Source organism: Vidua macroura, chromosome 4 (genome assembly GCF_024509145.1).
Source record: "Vidua macroura isolate BioBank_ID:100142 chromosome 4, ASM2450914v1, whole genome shotgun sequence".
Taxonomy (NCBI): domain Eukaryota; kingdom Metazoa; phylum Chordata; class Aves; order Passeriformes; family Viduidae; genus Vidua; species Vidua macroura.
Genome location: NC_071574.1, coordinates 15,013,989 through 15,033,322, shown reverse-complemented (window position 1 = coordinate 15,033,322; position 19,334 = coordinate 15,013,989).

The window sequence follows — 19,334 nt, the reverse complement described above, 5'->3', positions numbered from 1 at the left end:
GATACTTCAAAGCCACTAGTCTGTGCTCTAGTTTAGTTTACCTAGTTTTAAGTTTAAGCCAACTATATATCAAATAAGAGATGTTGAATACAATTGAATCTGTGTTGTGCTTAACAGTGCCAAGAAATGGAGGCTCTATTTATTTACCAAAGTATTTGAAAATACATTTGTGGAGGAGGAAACCACAACTTCCAAGTTGGTTTCTTTTTTGGTGTTTGTTTTGGTTTTTTTTTTAAGGAATACCACATTAACATGCAAAGCCATTTAAAATTTTCTTATAAAGAACTTCCTGGCTGGTTAAATTGTGTAGCAGCTGAAGAAATTAATCTCCCCACCTCGATTCTAAATAAAAAGCTTGGAGCCAGGATGAAAAATAGTGATTGTGTTGCTGTAGTTTGGTAGCTTTGAAATCTGGGAATGTGTGTGTGTGTTTGGGCCTATGTCTATGACTTATTTCATTCTTTTCCCTAAGCTTTCCAATGTCAACGGAATCTTCTCTGTCTTTAAATTAAGGCTCTTAAGGGTGACCTAAGTGTCACAGCTACTTGTGGCCATTTAACACACATTCAACAGAAAAAGCTTTTCATTGAGAGTGAATAGGGAGACCTCCTTCTTTTCCTCATGTGGGTCAAGGTTACATCACAATTCTCCTGAACTTTTAATGTTTTAAATGGATGCAATTTCACATGATGTTCAGAGTCAGTGGTTCTAGAGAAACTCCACTTCAGAACAGGGCAATGACTTGACAAATGTGTCATATCTTGCTCTTTTTTGAAGTCCTGCTGCATTGAATTACCATATTCAAGCTGCTCTGACTCCCAGCAAGGTGATGATTTGAATAAGCTCGCCTTTTTGTAGTTAATTCCATCCCAGCTGATGCAGTGTCATGGAACAGAGCTGACTGAGAAGAAGCTGCTTTTATATTAAACAGCACAGATGATCCCTGAGAGGTACAAAGAGAAATCATCATCTGAGTACATCTAGGAATGCTTTGCAGGGTGTGGGTGGTGCTGCTCCTCTGTGTGACAGAAGTGACAGGCTGGGGGGCAGCACTGGATGTACACTGAATCTGCTTTCCAAGACATCCCGAGAGGAAGCAAAGCCAGGAGAGGAATGTTCCTGAGGAGCAGGGACTTGCACTCCTCTGCTATCACTGTGCGTCTCGAAGAGCGACAGCTGCAAATGGCCCTGCAGACACAATGGAGGCCTTGTCTGGTACTGGCCAGGGATGTCCACTGGTAACTGTGCACTGACACCCGGGAACACGGAGCCAACTGCCTCCACTGCTGGCTCACAGCCAGCTCCCTGCTCAGGCCCTTTGCTCCAAGGGTGCTGCTTGTGCATCCTCAAGGAAAACGTTGCCCTCTGTACCTCTGTCTCTTTTATTTCAGCCAGGTGACTGACTTATCTGGGGGTTTGGGTTGGTTCCTAGCAGAAGAGAAGAAATCCCAAAGGACCCACGTGTTCTCCATCCTTTAATGATTGTCTTCCATCAGGAGCTATGTCGTGACACTGTTTCAGATCTCTTTTTCAAAACAACAGCTATGCTCTAGTTAGTCATACTAATGCTCCCTTTACTAACCAGATTTTGGGAATAACTTGAGGTTCTAGTGCCTCTGGAGAAAAAATTTACTTGGACCTACACAGCAAAGAGAAGAAAAACAGTTCCTTGCAGGTCTTACATGGTTTTCTAATTGCCAGGTAGAGCAGGCAGTGTTAGAAAAATGTGAATAATGTGTTTTTCTCTTGGTTAGATGCTGTGTGCTTTGTATTTAACATACAAATCTGTAGGCACACAGTTTGTGGTAATTAGGAGTGGAGGAGTGGGGCTGCAGCTGAGCCTCATCCCTAATAAGCTACAGCTGTGAGAAGCAGGTGACCAGTACTGAAGGTAATGAGTGCACTGACCAACCTCCAGAGGTAACAGAGGGCACACAGGTGCAATGCATCAACATGAGGGGTTTAAAAGGCTGGGCTTAAGGACAAGAAGGGCAGATGTTTGCAGCCTTCTGAAGGGACAGGATGTTGCTCTGTATGGGCAGATGCCTGAAGCCTTCTGATGAGGTATTGTGTGACTCTGTTTGGGTGAATGCGTAATGAATTTCTGAGACTGCCTGGTGATACTGTGTGTGTCGTGGCTGTCTCAACTGCGACACAAATATATCTGAGCATGCTTCTGGCTGCTCAGGAATGTAAGGTCATTGCCACTGTGCCATGGAAGTGACAGGGGATTCGCTCAGGCAGTTGGGTTTTGTGGTGTAGAACCATGCAGGGTTGGGTGAGAGCACATGAATGTCTTTCCAGCTGAAAGAGAACGGAGCAAGCTGACAGCTGGATGAAGTGAAGCTGTGAAGCCTCCACGGCCTGAAGAGACACAGGTTACTTTAAGTATGCCCCAAGTGGTCAGCCACTGTGTTGTTCTACTTTCCACAGTGGAATGGCCATCCAAGGATGCTGTGTTCTGTTGGAAGGGGGTTTGCTGAGGGGATTTCCAATAATTAGGGTACTGAAGTGCACATTTCAGTTATTTGACCCCAAATTTATCAGGAGGCTGTTTGAGGTTACGCCTCTATGTCTGCAGAGTGCCAGACTGTCAGAGCCTTTTTCAATGTAGCTCATAAAAATTACTTTTCCCCTATTTCTGAGTTCTTGTTCTGAAAAGCCAAGAGAACTCTGTGTAAAATGATGGTGTAATTAGGCAGTAAGTTCAGCTGACCTACTGACCTAATTGCATGGGTGACTGATGGATTTGGCCGAGGATGCCATCTGGTTCTAGCAGCAACGTGTAAGGTCTGGCTTGAAGGAAAAAGGGAAGTCCAGCAAGCTGGAATTCTCACTTTGCTTAGTGTCTCTAAACTCGTGATAAAAGATGAGTTTAGGAAATGGAAGTTTAGCAATAAAAACAATGGCTAGATAAAGTTTCCATGTTCCATGCTGGAGGAATCCATGGCTGGGGTGAGAATTTGCCCTCAGAGTTGGGGTGTTTCTCCAAAGACGGCTCCATTACACTGATGCTGGGGTGGGTGAGGGGGTTATCCAAGGGGTGATAATGCCTAACAAATGAAAAGTACTTGCTCTTATTTATGGTTCCATGTCATAAAGACATAAAGGTGGGAGAGGATTAGCTCCTCTGTCTGTGATAAAGCAAATCTGTTAAGAGGGATTAAAGGGGCTAGATGAAGTGTTTTAATGGACTTATATGAAGTAATAGATTTTTGTCCTGGAGGAATGTTCAGAACTCACTGATACTTCTGCATTTCTTGTTCTGCTAAAATTACCCCCAAATTCTAAGGAATCCTGATTAATTGTTGGCCTTCTTCCAGCTGGAGTGTTTGTGTCAGTCATGGTGGTGCTTCAAAAAAAACCTGGAAGAAAATTCTGTTCTGCTGTCGCACAGCTGGATGTAGCAGCCTTACACAGCACATGGGGCTGCACAGGTCTTGTTCTGATGACCTTTCATTTGCAGGGCAGCTTGCTTTTAGGGCAGCTCTTGATCATTTGTAGTTCTTCCTTGTGGTTGTGTTTCACCTTCCTCTGGCTGGTGGGAGGAGCCAAGGCATGGCTTCTTCCCTTGGCATTAGTTCCCCAGCCATGAGCCTGTGGTAAGGAGTTGCTCAAAAAGGTCTCTGAAAAGATCTGCTCAAAACCCCTGTGATCTCAGAGTGACATTTACAGCTTGGTTTACATTTGTGATAAACAAATGCAGTGCAGTTGGTTTTCCCAGGAGCTGCCATTCCCACTCCTGGTGAAGGTGTCTTGAGATACTGCCTCATTTACTTACCAATAAATGCAAATTCAGCCAAGTTTTCCTGCCAACCATACATGGCATGGCTTTTTCGTTTAAGTATGTATGAGTGAGACACTAGTCTTAATGAATAACTTTTCATTTTAGCATCAAAAAAGAACCAGAAATTCAGCTGGATTTTTCAATATTACTGATACATGCGTGAGACAGTATTATAAGATAATACAAATTACTATAAGTATTATAAGTGTGCTTCCAGGAGAAGTACATATTCCAATATTAGCTTGAAAGTGCGGGATACTTCTCTGCTCCAAAATAAAGAGCTACATTTGGTCAGTCCTTGGAGAAAGGTGTGCCTGATAGCCATGGCTCTGGCCTTGTAAGCACGCCCTGTTTTGTGAACCTTTGTCTACCCATTGGTTGGGTGCCCCGACCTGAAAACAAACATCCTGCAGAACACAGTGTCAGGAGGCACAAACAGCCTGACAGAGGCTCTGCCCCCAGGGGCTGAACCCCATTGTGTTTGTGCAAGAAGGAGCACAATGGGACATCCTGCCTGACCCCACAGGGTCGCTGCCAGAGTATGAGCGGGTTTATTCCATGGAATATTTCTTCTGAATGGAGCTGATGGATTTACACCAGTGAATGAGCTGGCCAGGCGACAGTGCGCACTGCCTTAGGAATGCCCAGTGCTCATAAATATTAGGATGTCCTTAGTTTATGGGATAAAGTGACCATGAGAAGTAGCTGGAGCTCCCTAAATAGACTGGAATTACATAACTGATTAACTACTTAATGGCTATTTTAAATGAAACCTCCTGTTTTCTGGCACATGCTTCAATTTCCTAACCACCTGAGAGTTCTTGCAGTGCTGTGAGGATTCCTCTTCCACACTCCAAGCAGGAGGAAGGGATGAATTTACCTGGCCTGGTGAAGGTTCTCTCCAAAGCTTCATTTCTTCTGTGATGTCTGATCTGTTGTTTTTGGGTCTGTGCACTTTATGAGTAGCACACTTTCAGATGAAAATGAATAAACTAGTTATCTGAAAGGCATGGGGAAGTGCTGGAGCTTTCCTCTAGCCCTACTGGGAGATTGCACAGTACCTTCTTTTTATACCCAAGTCTTATCTAAATCCAGTCTCATTCACCTGACCCCTTCTTTTTAGGGGTCAGGTAAATTCCCCTTGTTAGGGAATAATTGTCCACTTGTTCACTTTTCTACATGGCATGCAAAGTTCTTCTGGATGAAATGTGCTATGACTACAGGAGCACCTGTGCTGTCACTGAGGCACTTTTTGATTTCATACATTTTTACATGTCCTGTACCTCATCCAATTCAAGGTGAGGATAAACCTGGTTAGTCAGGGTGGGAAATACAGGATAGTTGGATGTCATGAACTTTTGTTCTGAAATTCAACTCCAGGGAGGACCTTTGCCAAACTTTGGCTGTACCTGGGCTTGAATTTACTGATCTGCCAAGAGTGTGTGAGGAAATACTATTAGAATTGAAAATGCACCAGTTCTGCTGTGTTAAATAGCCAAAGGGTCTCTCTGGAGTAAGTGGTAGAGACAGAAGGTGCCATCCTGGAGTCTCCACAGAGATTTTTGTACGGGCTTTCAAACCTGGAGTTCTAGGGCCTGTGTTCTTGTATCCCCACTTTCCATCCCTTGCCCTGTACTGGAGCAGGAGCACTTGCCATGGTAGTTCCAGAGTCATCGAGTCATCCCTTGCTGCTGCCAGGTGCAGATAATGTCCCCTGGAAAAGTTAACCTCATCTGCTCTCCCTCCTGACAGTTCTAACACACTGGGGTTGGGACAATTTTATCTGTTCAGGTGGCAAAAATTGCAAAGTATCTCAGAGGATTTTGCACTTGGACTTAAATTCCTTTATATTAACTGTGCCTGATAAAACAGCTCTGAAGGAAACGCTTCTCTTTGGCTGCTGGGAAAACTGGGGCTGGAGGGCTGTGTGGAGCCATGCTGTGAGGCACTGGTGCCAGGAGCCTTTGACCAGCAGTGTTTAATTACTGAGTCATTCTGTGCACAGGGATAGATGGGTGGATGGGAGAGGGAAAAAACCCATCCTGCTGGAAACCGTAGCACTTTCTGAAGAATATTTAAAACATGCCATATATAGGGGGGTGTGATATGTTAGATGGATTGTTAATACTCTAGGGGAAAAATATATAATCCCAAGACAAGGAACAATTTGAAATGTTCTTGGTACAGCACACTGTATGGCATGATCCACTTGTAATGAACAGTTTCCACGTTTATTAGTGGTTGGGTTGGTTTTTTGTTTTTGTTTTTGTTTTTTTTTTTCATGGCAGTGGTGCTGATGTCTGGGTTGTCAGCGTTGGTTATGTGGGAAACGAGGTAAGAGTCTAAATAATACATGTTACTTGAGGGGCTCGAAACTAGAGCCATATCCTATGGCCTTCTAATTAAAACTCTTTATTTCCACAGATTTATTCTGTGGGCCTTACTAAATAGATCAGCCTTGGGTTTCTAATGGTGACTACTTGAGGAGGAATGTCGCCTTTGTTTCCCTGAATGGTGGGGAGCAGATTACCGGGCTGCCAATTTCCTGCTGCCTTTCAGAGCTGCAATTTGAGCCCTATTTGCTCCTGGCTCTTGCACAATTGGAAACAATGGGTGGCTTCTTTCAGGTTTCACTTCAGAGCTCTTAGAAACTGGGGAAGTGGCAAAAGCCCTACTTTACAGGTAATTAACAATAGATAATGTTTGCTTTGCGTTCTTCCCCATCTTTTTTTTTTTTTTTTTTTTTTTTTTTTGTTTTGTTTTGTTTTGTTTTGTTTTGTTTTTTTTTGTTAAGAGCTGATAAAAGTAGAAGTACACACCGAGCTCCCAATACAGAACCCGAAGGGGCAGTTTTGTGGATGCAGTCCCGGCCACAACCCCAGCAAGGCTATGGTGTGGGTCAAACCTCCAAGCAAAGGCAGGGAAAGCCACACCAGAAGAGCTGATGGGCTGCCAGCAATACTGAGGGCCCTGTTCCAATCAGCCCACTGTGTGTGAGTGTTTGCTGATGTGAACCTGCCCTTTGATTTAGGGCCTTTTTTATTGTAGCCTCTATCTCCTTTATTAGGTGCACTTTTCTCGTACTTTGTTGACGTTTATGTAGGATAGTTAAATGTTTTCTTGGGGATATTCCATTGTAGGAAACCACCTGTCCTGTAAAGTTTATTTTAAATACAGAAGCTTGTTTTACCACATAAAGATAGAAGTGGCTGTTGTTTAATCTTATCTTGCTAATGGAGGGCTGTGGATGCCTACGAAGAAGATACAAAGAGATGCTCTTGCAATGTTATTAAAATTTATCAAAAAATTGTTTGGGGCAGATGGACAGTGTCTGAATTGGAATGCTCCTGCCTCTCTGTGTTAGAGGTGTTCTCCTTCCTTACCTCCCTGCCTGAAGACACATCACTGTAGGGGGCTACTGGAACTGCAGACGTGGATGCAGGGCTATGAACCAAAAATAGGATGTATCCAGCATCACCTGAAGAAATTCAGTCCCTGCACTCTGTCTGTGTGTTGCATTTGAACATGTAACCAAAGTATTAAAAAACAAATGAAAACAAGCAGTACTGTATTTCATACCTGTGTTTCTGAGTTTCCCATGGGGATTACAGAATTTCATTAGCTTTAACTGTGAACATGACTTTTGCTTCTTGTTCTCACCACCTGCAAGGCTTAGACTCAGTAAAATACTACTATTTCTCTTCCTTCCTGTTGTAGATGCCCCTCTTACTTACTACCAGGACTTCAGTGATCTCCTTTAGGCTGTAAATCTTACCACTGAAACCATCCCAGAAGGAGAGAAGATTGCAGAGTTGCAACATTTTGGATGTATCTCTGCTCCAGAGTGGGAGCAGATGGAAGGATGCCCGTGCCCTCTGTTGCTCATTCTCGCTGAGCTCTGAAAAAGAGGAGGAAGAGAGTCTGAGCAGAGGCTTGGAGCCAAGCTGTAAAACTGCCTCACTGGTAGGTTTGTTAGGAGATTATGATTATTTCCCCCTTTCTCCAGTTCATTGCAGATAATCTAGGAAGATGGAGGAGATCTGAATGAACAAGGTATGTGCCCACCACCCTTCCCACCTGTGAGTCTGCAACAGTGCTTCTGTGAGATGCCAACACAAAGGAGTTTTCTGGCTCTTCTGTGCTAATGGGCAATGCAATTGTGCAGTGCTCATGGACACTGCAGTGTAACATAGTAAAACAATAATGAAAATGTCCCCCATGACAGGAGCTGTGTGATGGATAATCCCTTCCTCCTCCTGCATTCTGTGGGCAGAAGGACATGTGGGGATATTTGCACATACACTCAGTGTACACCAAAGGTTTTCCCCTCCTGCCTCTAAGGCCTCCCCAGCGCCCTTGGGCAGGCTGTTCTTTGTGTCAGCCCTGCTCCTATATGATGTTCTGCTGTGGAAAATGATGTCTCCCTCATGTTTTTCAGAGGATGTAAATTTGCCAAGACAAATGCTGGGGAGAGGAATGCCTGACAATTCTGTTTTGATTTTACCTAACCTTTACAATGCCCTCCCTGCAATGCCTCTCAGATAAGGAAGTGGTGTGCCAAAAAAAGAGAATGATTACAACTCCTGATGACCTCATCCCATCTCCCTGATTCAGACAAGGTGCTTTTTGATCAGTTACGAGACATGACATCAGAGTTTTCAGTTTTGTGCCTGCAGCGACGGTAGGAAGCATCCCACGGAGCGAGCCCACTGGCTGGGTAGAAAGGGCAGCAGTGAGACAGGAAAAGTGTGACAACAGCCACAAAGCAGTGGAGGTGTTGGACAAGGTTGTACAGTAATACACCAGAGTCAGAATGGAAAATGCTTTTTAAAATTCCCTACATCCTTCTTCTGCCATCAGCTTGCATACAAAGCAGTCTCTCACAACAGGACTGCCACAGGCTATGGCAAGGGCTGGAGGCTAAAGGCTGTCAGGCTCAGCAAAACCTGGAGTTAAGCACTTCCCCGAGTGAAGGAGCCAGATCTCACCAGGATATGGTGGAGGTGGCTCTGTCTCCATTGCCCTCCTGTGCTGGAAATGCAGGGATGGCCTATAAAGCCAGACCCCAGATGGAATTTCTCATCTAAGGAGTCTCAGCTTCAAGTTTCTGCTGAAACCTCAGCTCAGTCCAGCCATCCAGAGGAGATGCTACCTGGCAAAGGAGAACAGGTGAAAGTACTGAGTCATCTGCAGTCATTTTCCTAACAAAAGGACTCAGTGCTGTCAGGTGGTCCATAGCCTAGGGGTTATATTCTTATCTAGACTTAGGCAGGAAACCCTTTGATTTACAACTGGATGTAAGGAATAGTGATCGCTTGCCTCATCTACACAGCAGATTACTGGCATATATTTCCCTTAGGTTACAAACCTAAAGGATACCACATCAGCAAGACACTGGCAGTGTGTGTTGTTGGCTAAGACAGTTAGAATGCAGAAAACACGGCAGACCAATGCTCCAGGGTCTGTAAATTCAGGGTTAAGTGAAAAAAATCTGCCTGTAAAGCTCTGAGCAACTCAGCTAGTGGCAAACTCCTTTCTGCCCCTTGAGAGCACCTGAGATGCTCCACAGAATTAGAAGGCCCAAACTCCTCACAGCTGAGGAGACAGCCAGGACAAGAGCCTTTGGTTATATAGAGGGGTATTAAGCAGGCCTGCTCTTCTTGAGGCACGTCACAGTATGGTCTTGATCTCCTTCAGGCTTGCCCTAAGACCTGCAGCCTTAAACCCAAGGGTTTATGACAGGAGAGCTGTGCTGTTCTCCTCCATCCCTTCTGGAGCTCCAGTGAATTTGGTGAGTCTGTGCTAAGGGTATCAGCTAAAATTGGCACATGATCTGTGATCAGGCTACTGGGGCTTGGTAGGAGAATTACAGAATCTGCCCCCAGCAAAATGCTGGGTTTGAGTCGGCCAGAGAGACCAAATGGAGGTTCTTGCCAACTTAGTCTTTGTTGGGTGCCTAACTAGAGCTAAGCCTCCTGCAAGGACAGGGGCTTTGACTGCCTTTTGTGATACAAATGGGATATGTTTAAAGCCCTGTTTGTGGCTGGGAGTGGGAAGCTGTTTGTTTGAGGGTATTAACTGTCTGGTAGCACTCCTGGCCCTCACTGAGGTGGCCCCAGGAGCAGGATAGCTTGGAAATGCCACTTGCAATTAAACCCTGTATTTTAAAGTGCAGTTCTGCTGCTTGTTCACGCTGAGAAGGGTTTCCTATCTTTCAGAGTCTTTTGGTCGCTGGGCTACACTTAATAGGATGAGATTTTTTTTTTTTTTCCCCCCTTTCCCCCTTGAACCACAAAGCTGCCAAGCTATCCAAGAAAGAGGCTTGTAATTAATGCTAAGTGGAGTGGAAAGCAGGGTGGCTGCTCAGTGTAGAGCACGCTGTGGCCTCAAAGAATGCCAGTGGAGCTCTGAAACAACTATGAGTCTCCAGGTTTTTAATCATGGTACGTGGGAGTAGGAGCTGCCCCCACTGCAGTGAATCTGTTTGGCTCCATTGTGGCTGGAATGTGAATATTGTACTGCTGGGCCACAGAAATGTCCCTTTGGATGGGTGTCTCTTTTGGGGCACTCCAGAAAAGGCTGGATTTGCTTCTCTTTAAAAGCTTTGTCTAAGTTCCTGCAGGTTGTGACCTTGCAGTTTGGGGCTGTGATCTTCCTGGTGATAACCTCATCATCTCGCCTTAGCCTGTCCCTAAAGGGTCTGTTCCAGGGACACATTTTCTCAGCCATCCCCTCCTCCTTGCACACAGCTTTGTTGTTCAGTAAGTGGTTTCACTTTCTGAAGTGTTGACAGTGGCTGTTAAAGCAGCAGCTGCCTTAACCTGAGGCTCACCTGCTTTACATTTGGGATTTTTCCCCCTGCACCTTCAAGCTGTTTTCCCACTGGGTTTGATGAGCAAGTGGAATGCAGTTTCCACGTCTGCTATATGGGTTATATACCTCACCCTGGGCAGTAATAGGGCAAGGCTTTTTGCTCAGCTGTCAGAGAGACAGGGAATGTAGTGGGCAAGTCCTTTGCCTGTGCTTTTCCAACCACTTCTGGGTGTCTAAAAAATCCTTAGAGAAAAATGCCTGTGACTGCCAAGAAACCCTTAGCTAAGAAAACTGAGACTAGATCAGTACTGAGTGGCAAAAAAAAAAAAAAAAAGAAAGAAAAGGAGCAGAAGGAGTGACATTGGGGTTTCTTAACCCACTTTATAGTAGGTCCATTTCAGCTCTGTGGTTTTCCTTTTTGGCTTTGTATTCCCAAACTGCATTCTGCATTTCTGTGTCTGTTTGGTGAGACTATAGCAGAAACTCTGGTATCTTTGCACTGCCTGAACTTGCAGAGCTGTAGAGAATAAATACCAGAGCAGTTGCCTTGGCCATTTGGTCACCTTGCTGTTGATAGTGTTTTTTTTTCTTTTCATTCTCTAATAAATAGGCTGTGGCAGATGACCTGCTGTGTAGGTTCTCAATTTAAACTTTTCCTTTGTGGTTTTTTTTTGGTGTTTTTTTTTTTTTTTTTTTTTTTTTTTTTTTTTTTTTTTTTTTTTTTTCCCATTTAAAACAAAGCCCCTCAATTATCAAACTGTGTCTGACTTACACAGAATTCCCGAGTCTTGCTTCCCTTTTGAAGGTGGCGGTACAGAAAGCCAATGTATGGAACATTTTTCTCCTCCAATGTCTGCGTGGATCTCCCCCCAAGCCGTATGTTGGTGTTTCCCAGCTGCCCGGGTTTCTCATGCAGATGAGCCCTGCAAAACGGTTTCCTTCTGCACCCTGTTAGGACAAAGGCTCAGTTGTTGTTTTCTGTTGATAAACTGGACATTTAACTGCTTCGTTTTCCCCCTACTACAGCAGAATTAGTCGGGGGCTATTTGCTCAGGCCCCAATCCCTGGGATTGCTGGGACAATTGCTCAAGAGGTTCCAATTTAGAAACCAATGAATGTCAAGCTGAGCCTCTGAACTAAACTTTCTTTGAGATGAGCCAGAGTGACCTGCAGCGAGCTCTAAAGAAGAGTGCAATGACCCCCCTCTCCTTCCCTTCCCGAAAGGAAAAATATTTCCCAGACCACTGGGAACCCTCCTGACTTCCTCTCCTGTGAATTCTGGATTAGTGTGATTTGCATGCTTAAAGTTAATTCACTGGTGAACAGAGGAGGTGTCTGGGTGCTTGAATAGATTCAGCTCCTCGCCACCGAGTGCCAAAGGCCTCCGGTGCGAACCACAGAGCGAGGGAAAGTGAGGACATGGAGGACAAATGCAGGGCTGAGGGAAGGGAGGAGGGATTGTACCATTTTTACTGAAGTGTTTGCAATTCTGCCCTCCCACAGGCCATGGCAACTGGACTGAATATAATCTGGCCCTTTTATTTTCTTGCTTTCATTCAAGGGAGGCCATATAACAAGTGGGGAAAGAGAGGAAAGGGGGAAATGTATGAAGTATGCATAATAAAGGTGATGCTGCTGGAAATGCCATTTGCAGCTTAAAAAAGCAACCAAAACTCAGTGTACTGGATGGGTGGGGAACTTGAGTCCACTGTGTCCCTGGGAGGCTTCTTCTTTAAGCCATCTTTAAAAACAAAACAAACAAAAAAAGCCCTGTCTGGTCATCCACAGACCTCGCTCCCTGATAAGAGCCATCTCTCATGACCAAATTAAAGCATGGGCTCCATCTTGCAGCTTGCACTTGATAAGATGCGTTCATCCGCCTGTTGGGAAAGTTCCCGTTTCCAATTTTTTGGTGCCTGAGAAAGCTGCTTTAAAATTGATGGGGGAGAGAAAGAAAAAAAAAAATTAAAAAGTTTGAATCATTGCACAGAGTCACTGGCCCCGCTGAGGGGGCCTTTTCTCTCCTCTGAAGAACAGGCCACGCACAAAGCCAGATGGTTCCCGTCTGCTGGCTTTATTCAATGCACTTCCTCCTACAGACGGGAGCCCTTTTGCCCTCCTTCCACCCCCCCTCTTTCAAGCATCCACCACTGGGCCTTTCTGTTCTGCGGCTGGAAATAATCTTTTATTGCCCAGTTGTTCGGAAGTGACCTTTTGCCCTTGATTAGATAGCACCAGGCTCTATCGCCGGATTGCTTTTGAGCTGGCAGTTGCTTTTTTGTGTCCGCTGATCCGGTGTCAGGGAGAACAATGCAAGGCTTTGCAAAATTTTAGTCCAGCTAAGGCTCCGTGTGGGATGGCGGGGGTAGGGAGGGATGGTGTTGGATAAAGCGGCCTTGCGGACCATGATTAATTATATGAAAACATTTCCTTTAATAAACTGAAAAACAAATCGTGTTTTGCTTTGGGTTTTATATTCATCTCGCGCACTGATGCGAACCGCTGTGTGCTCCTTTCCAAGCCCTTGGATCCCCGTTGGATGCAAAGGGGAAAAACTGCTCCTTGCTCCTCTCCTATGGTGTTTTTGTACCTGGCTGCTCAGGCAGGTGAGCTGAAACCTGCCCCCAAAGCCTCCAGCTGGTCTCGAGCTCAGTGTTTTACTCATGGGGTGCATGGAGGAGTTATTTCAGGGAGAGGCTCTCAGGCCCTGGAGGAAATAACTGATCCTTCTCCAAAAAGCAGGTCTGATAGCTTTAGAGAGGAGGATCTTGGTTACCTGTAGACAAAAAAGTCAGTATTTAAGGAAAGTAATGGAAATTCTGTAAAAGGTAGTAAAAGAGGAAAAGAAAATTATTTCTTGAGAAATTTTAACCCCAAAACCAAAACTGAGCGTGCATTGCACCTCACTTGGAACAGGGATAATATGCTCCTGTATTATTTTCTATTATCATTTTCTATTGAACTAAAAATACACTGCATTTGGGGGGTGGGTGTCTCTTTCCTAAATAAATGGACCTTGAGCTTTAGCCTAAAACCAAATCAAACAAAGCCCAAACCTGCCTTTCCCCTCCCCATCCAGCTTGATCTGGACTGACTTAGAAATAGCAGGAGAGAAGTTGGTGGCCTGTGGGTTATTCAATAATCTGTTAGTTAAAATCAAAAAAGCTGTTTTTTGGGTATTTTTTGCCTTAGGTTTTCAGTGTTCAAGACAGCTAAGTCTTAGGGCAAAAAAAAAAAAAAAAAAAAGTCCTGTAGAAGTTAAAGGAGAAAGATCCTTGTTCTGCATGGATTTTATTCTTTGTGTTTGGGTCTGGTGGGTCTATTTTATCTAGTTTTTGGTTTTTTGTTTTTGTTTTTTTTTTTTTTTTTTTTTTTTGTTTTGTTTTTTTTTTTTTTACCCTGATTGGATTCTGTCGCTACCCAATTTTGGAGGAATTTTCTCCAGGGAATAATTTGTTGGTTGCCACAATCCTTTTGTTACTGCTGTGCACTACACTGCTTCCTTGAATAGTAACCTTAAAAAAATATATGCATCAGCTCTCTTGGCCTCACAGATTCATCAGCAGCTTTTAATTCTGTCAAGGCCACCCCTTCATCTGGCAAATCAAACAAATGTCTGTGGTGTGAATTGGACACATTCTGTGTCACGAAGGCGGCTTGGGAGCTCTGTTCCCTGCCTTCCTGGGCTCCAGCTGCTGGAATCCTGGGCCCAGTGAGGACTGGTGTCCAGCCAAGTGGCCACCACAGCAGGTACCTTCACCTGGGTTCTCCTGGCTCTCAGAGCAATCTGTTCCATAAGCCTGTTGGTTTCACCACTGTTAAATGTCACAGGACTTCTCTGTGAGGAAGAATTTACTTATGATTCTTAATTAATTCCATGCATTTTTTTTCCTCATGCCCCTATCTTATCCACTGAAGTGTTATCTTTGGACAGTAAGAAACACTGAAATATTTGTATAGATTCAGCTGCACTGCTTGGAAGATTTGTCAGGTGGTAACTTGAGGGCACCTGAGAGACACAGGTTGTATCAGCTGTAGCTCTCCAGGCTACAAGATCTCTTCAATTTACACAGGCTGTGTTAATTGAACCCATATCTGTCCCCATATCTGTTGGTTGTAATCACAGCAATGGCTGCTGCTCTGTCTTCTCCCCCGTGCCAAAGTTATTGCTGTGATAAGCAATTTACATCTTAAAATATTTTAGGTTGGAAGGAGCCTCAAAGCAGTATTTCCAGCCTAATTTGTTTTTATATAGGTTTTAATTTGTGCAAGTTAAGGATATTTTTTTTTTAAATGAGAATTGATGAAGAACAGCTATAGGAAAATTCATACTAGCAAATTTATTTTAATTCTTTCCACTTGCCAAATTTCTCATGTGGGTTCAGTGATGGTAGTATGATAGCTGCTCAGTCAGGTTTGAAAGAAGTCTGTGATAGAAGAAACCTCAGAGTAACTCATGATTCTTTATCAAGTGGAAAAAACATGAGCCAGTCTGAGGCAAAGCAGCAGATCTGGTTTTTGGTGTAGGAACCCACGTGTGATGTGTGTGTGTGTGTTTGTAACAGGGGTCTATTTCCACTTGCTGATGTTGGTGCTGCTGTTAATGAGCTGCCCACAGCCCTCAGAAATGTTGATTTCAGATTTCCACACCTCTTTGCCCTCAGACTGCACCTGGTGGGGTGCTGTGCTGGGCTGCAGCACGGGGCTTTTAGGCTTAAATGGACCTCAGTGACTCTGGCTGGGCTGCTGTAGGGCAGAGACAGGGAAAAAAAAAGCATCATCTTTTCCATTCTCTTTTTTTGTGGGGGGGCTTCAGATCAAGGCTATGAGCTACTCCTCCTTCTTGGTCAGAGAGGGAACCCAGGAGATTTCTTATCCTCTAAGATGCTACAAAGTCTGAGACCACTCACAATGCATGATAGGACAAGAGGGAATGGTTGTAAACTGAAAGAGGGTGGATTTAGACTGGACACAAGGAAGAAATTTTCCTCTGTGAGGGTGGTGAGGCCCTGGCACAGGGTGCCCAGAGAAGCTGTGGATGCCTCAGCCGCGGCAGTGTTCAAGGCCAGGTTGGATGGGGCTCTGAGCAACCTGGGGTAGTGGAAGGTGTCCCTGCCCATGGCAGAGGGTTGGAATTACATGTTCTGTTCCTTTCCAAACCAAGCCATTCTGTGATTCTATGAAAAGTCATCCCATGTCTAGCCTAGGGTGACTTTGACTTGAAGCAATACACCTGCTATTATGCAGCTCAGATGACATGGGGATAGAGCTAACTGGGAAGATCAGGGGAAGAGTGCATTGAATTATTTAATCTCTGCAGTGCTTGAATACATTTTTCCTTCCTAGACTGTGTTTGAGTTCCTGCCCCCCCCCCCCTTTTTTTTTATACTTATAGAGGTTGAATGTCAGAGCTGGTCTTTGCTTGCTCATGTTTTCTCTTGAATTATCTTTTGAAAGTTTTTTTGTGCCATGTTAGATTTGCCTAAATAAATTACCTTGGAAAGCTAACAAAGCATTAAGACACTGAAAAACTGGGCTGCATACAGAAGAGATTTTAGATACTTAAAGTAAATTCAAGAGTTTCAGGATAGGCATGCATGTGGTGGGCGATGGGAAATGAGTTAATTTTCTATATTCCTAACTTGTTCCTTTCTTCTCCAGCACTGTTTGCCTGGGAAAACAATGATTGCCTTTCAGCCTTTTCTTCCCTTTCAAAGAACGGGGATTTAGTCAATGGGACTATTTACATGCAAAACGTGAAGCATATGCATAAGTGCTTGCAGGACTGCGGCCTTTCATTGTCGCTAAAGCAGCACTGCTTTCCGGTGGCAGATGAACTTGTCATTTTAAAATTCGTAATAAACAAAATTAAGTCATTGCAGGCAGGTAATTAGGCTTCAGAAAAATAAATAAGCTTTAAGGAGTTTAATAAATGTTTTCCTCAACTCCCCAACTGAGGAAAATGAGGCACTGTCCTTTGGATTAATACAAAAGTGCAGAAATAGACATATTGAAATAAAATGCGTGATGATGGGAAGTGGGGTAAAACCGCTCCTGGTTGTGTTGAAAGCAAAACTTGAATAAGATGCTGAGAGAATTGGGTTTTCTCTACTTAGTTTATAATTAGCTTTGACTTATTTTCCTGCCTGTACTGGGGGACCTGCAGTTACCTCAGAGCTCTGCTGACCACAGGTTCGCTGATTGTGTAGTCTGCTGTGTAAAGCAACAACAAAAGCTTGACAACCAAAATTTCCAGCCACACTGTTGTCATTCAGCCTGATAGCTTTTTCTTCTTTGGGTAGATTACCCAAAGCACTCTATTTCTGTCTAATTTGGTGACCTCAGAACACAACGGATAAGGAAATCTGCTTATCAAGATATATGGTGGAAATAGCTGTAAGTGTGAGAATATGTTGCAATGCTTATGCTCTTTTTAAGGCTCCTTGAGGTGAGAAAAGCTTTGCTGAGAACTATTTTCCGTGTAATCTTCACGTTGTAAGTATCCTACTTGAATTGTACTGGGATCTAATTCCAAAAATTCATGTTTTCCTTGGGTGTTCAGCCAGGATTTTCAGTGTGTAAATATTCAAGCCTGAGGTAGTCTGTAAAAATCCCTGGCTTCCTAGAGAGCCTCTCTGCCTCACTCAGCTCCCATCCTCATGGTAATAACCAAAACCATTTCACATAAAGCTGAGGGATCACGGTGCTCCTTACTACAAGCAGGGGCTCTATGTCCTATTCTCCTTGTACAGGCACTGAACACTTTTTGAAAGCTAAACAAATAATAACCCTATCAAAATAAACCAATTTAAAATGGTAGCAAATAAAAGAGGAATACAATCATGTGCTCCTTCGCTTGACTAATGTTTCTATGTGCTTCAGTCCTCAGTCTTATTGCCTTTATGAGATTTACATAAATTAGTCATCACATTTTATCATTTTCCTTTTACATATGTATGGCTGTTAGACGTGTGTGAAAAAATGTCATGAGTATCAGAAGTCTATTTGCATTAGAATTTCCAGTGGAAATGTCAAGTATGACCTTTCCCTTGTCCGGGTGGCTAATCCCATTTGAAATTCCTGCCATGCTCCTAGGGAGGGTCACTGTGCTTGTGAATTCAAGCACAGCACCTGCCGTAGCCTCTGCTCCTCCTCTTCCTCCCCAAGCTCAGATGACGGAGCTGGCAGCCCGCAGAGCCAGCTGATGCTCGGCCTGGCTGCAGTTCACTGCGATCTCTACTCCCCAGTTATGGGGATAAAATGCCTTGTTACGGGTTTGTTTTTTTTTTTTCCCCCTTTGTTGGCACATTGTTTTTGGAGGGTTTAAAGAACATAAAGGAAAGATGCGGCAGACAGATTAATGGTGACTTTTGAAATAAAGGAATGGTGATCTGGAAATTTTAGGGCAGAAAAATTTTTTGTCATGTTAAGAGAAAAAAAGGCAAAAATAAAGATATATGGAGGTTCATAATGATAAGAGATGCACCTTTCATAGTGAGGGAGTTGAAGCCTTCCCTTGTGGTTGTAAATTAATCTAGAGGCTGTAAGCAGGTGCAAATATATTGGCAGGATATCCACATGTAATAAACTAAGCCTCGCTTTGCCACTACGTTGGTGTGTTGACAATTTCCCATTACGGGAAGTGCTTTTTGATATTCAGAGCAAATCTGCTCTTGGGTTATAATGTGTATTTCTATCACAGTGACTTTTTAATCCCATTGTATTCTGAGGGGATTGGAAGTAAAATTTCCTGCAGTCTACAGGAAAATAACTTTTATAACCTTGCTTATCTCCAATTGCATTTTATTATTTTTTAGATGTTAGTTTATTTAAATATTTACTTTGGGAAATAACCATCAGAGATTAAGTTCTTGGTTCCTGTAGTCATGTATTGTCTGTCTATTGCTCCTTTCTGAACCAGCCCTCAGTCAAATAATTTTCTATCCCACTGAAGCTGTATTGGCAAAACAAGAAGCACTGGTGCCTTCGTAATCAGTTCCTGACATTAGAGATAGCATGGTGAGTTCCTGGGCCTCCTTCATCTTATATAAAGTTTGATTAAAGCACAAACCCAAGATAGTGGGAATGCCAAACTTGCTCCTGAATCTGCTGCCAGACTGCCCCACGAGCTGTAGCAAACAACGTATTTATAATCCCTAAACTTTATGCCCCTCTATGAATCGACAGTAATTCCCCGTAATGTGTGGAGGAGGCTTGGTGAACGGAGATTCTTAGGGGGGAAAAAATTACCTTTGCAGATAAAATTCAACAGTAGCTTGTGTAATACTGCTGGGAACTTGTGCAGCCCACTCCTGCTCCTGGTTTGGACCTCCTGGCCGGGGTGGGGACCTGGTGCCCATGGGATGCTGAGAGCTGCTGAGATCCACAGGGAGCCTACCTGCTCCCATGACTCACGGACAGCTTTCCATGCATGGCTTACATGGCACTGCTGTGTGTAAAACCACCACGCTTCAATTACTGCGTGACAGCAGGATGGTCACTCTGGGTGACCAAACCGGCCACCACACCAGCTCAGCTATTCCCTTTCCAGACTAAGAGGATCCCCTTCCTGCAGCACCTGATTGAAATAGGTCCCATCACCTTTATTGTTCCCAAAGTCTGAGCATTTGTCTTACAGCAAGTGTTTTGGTGGGTGATCTGCACTTTGATACAGCATAACCTTCAGTGCTTTTCCTGAGGAAGTGACTGTACTGACAAATGAAGCATGTTTATC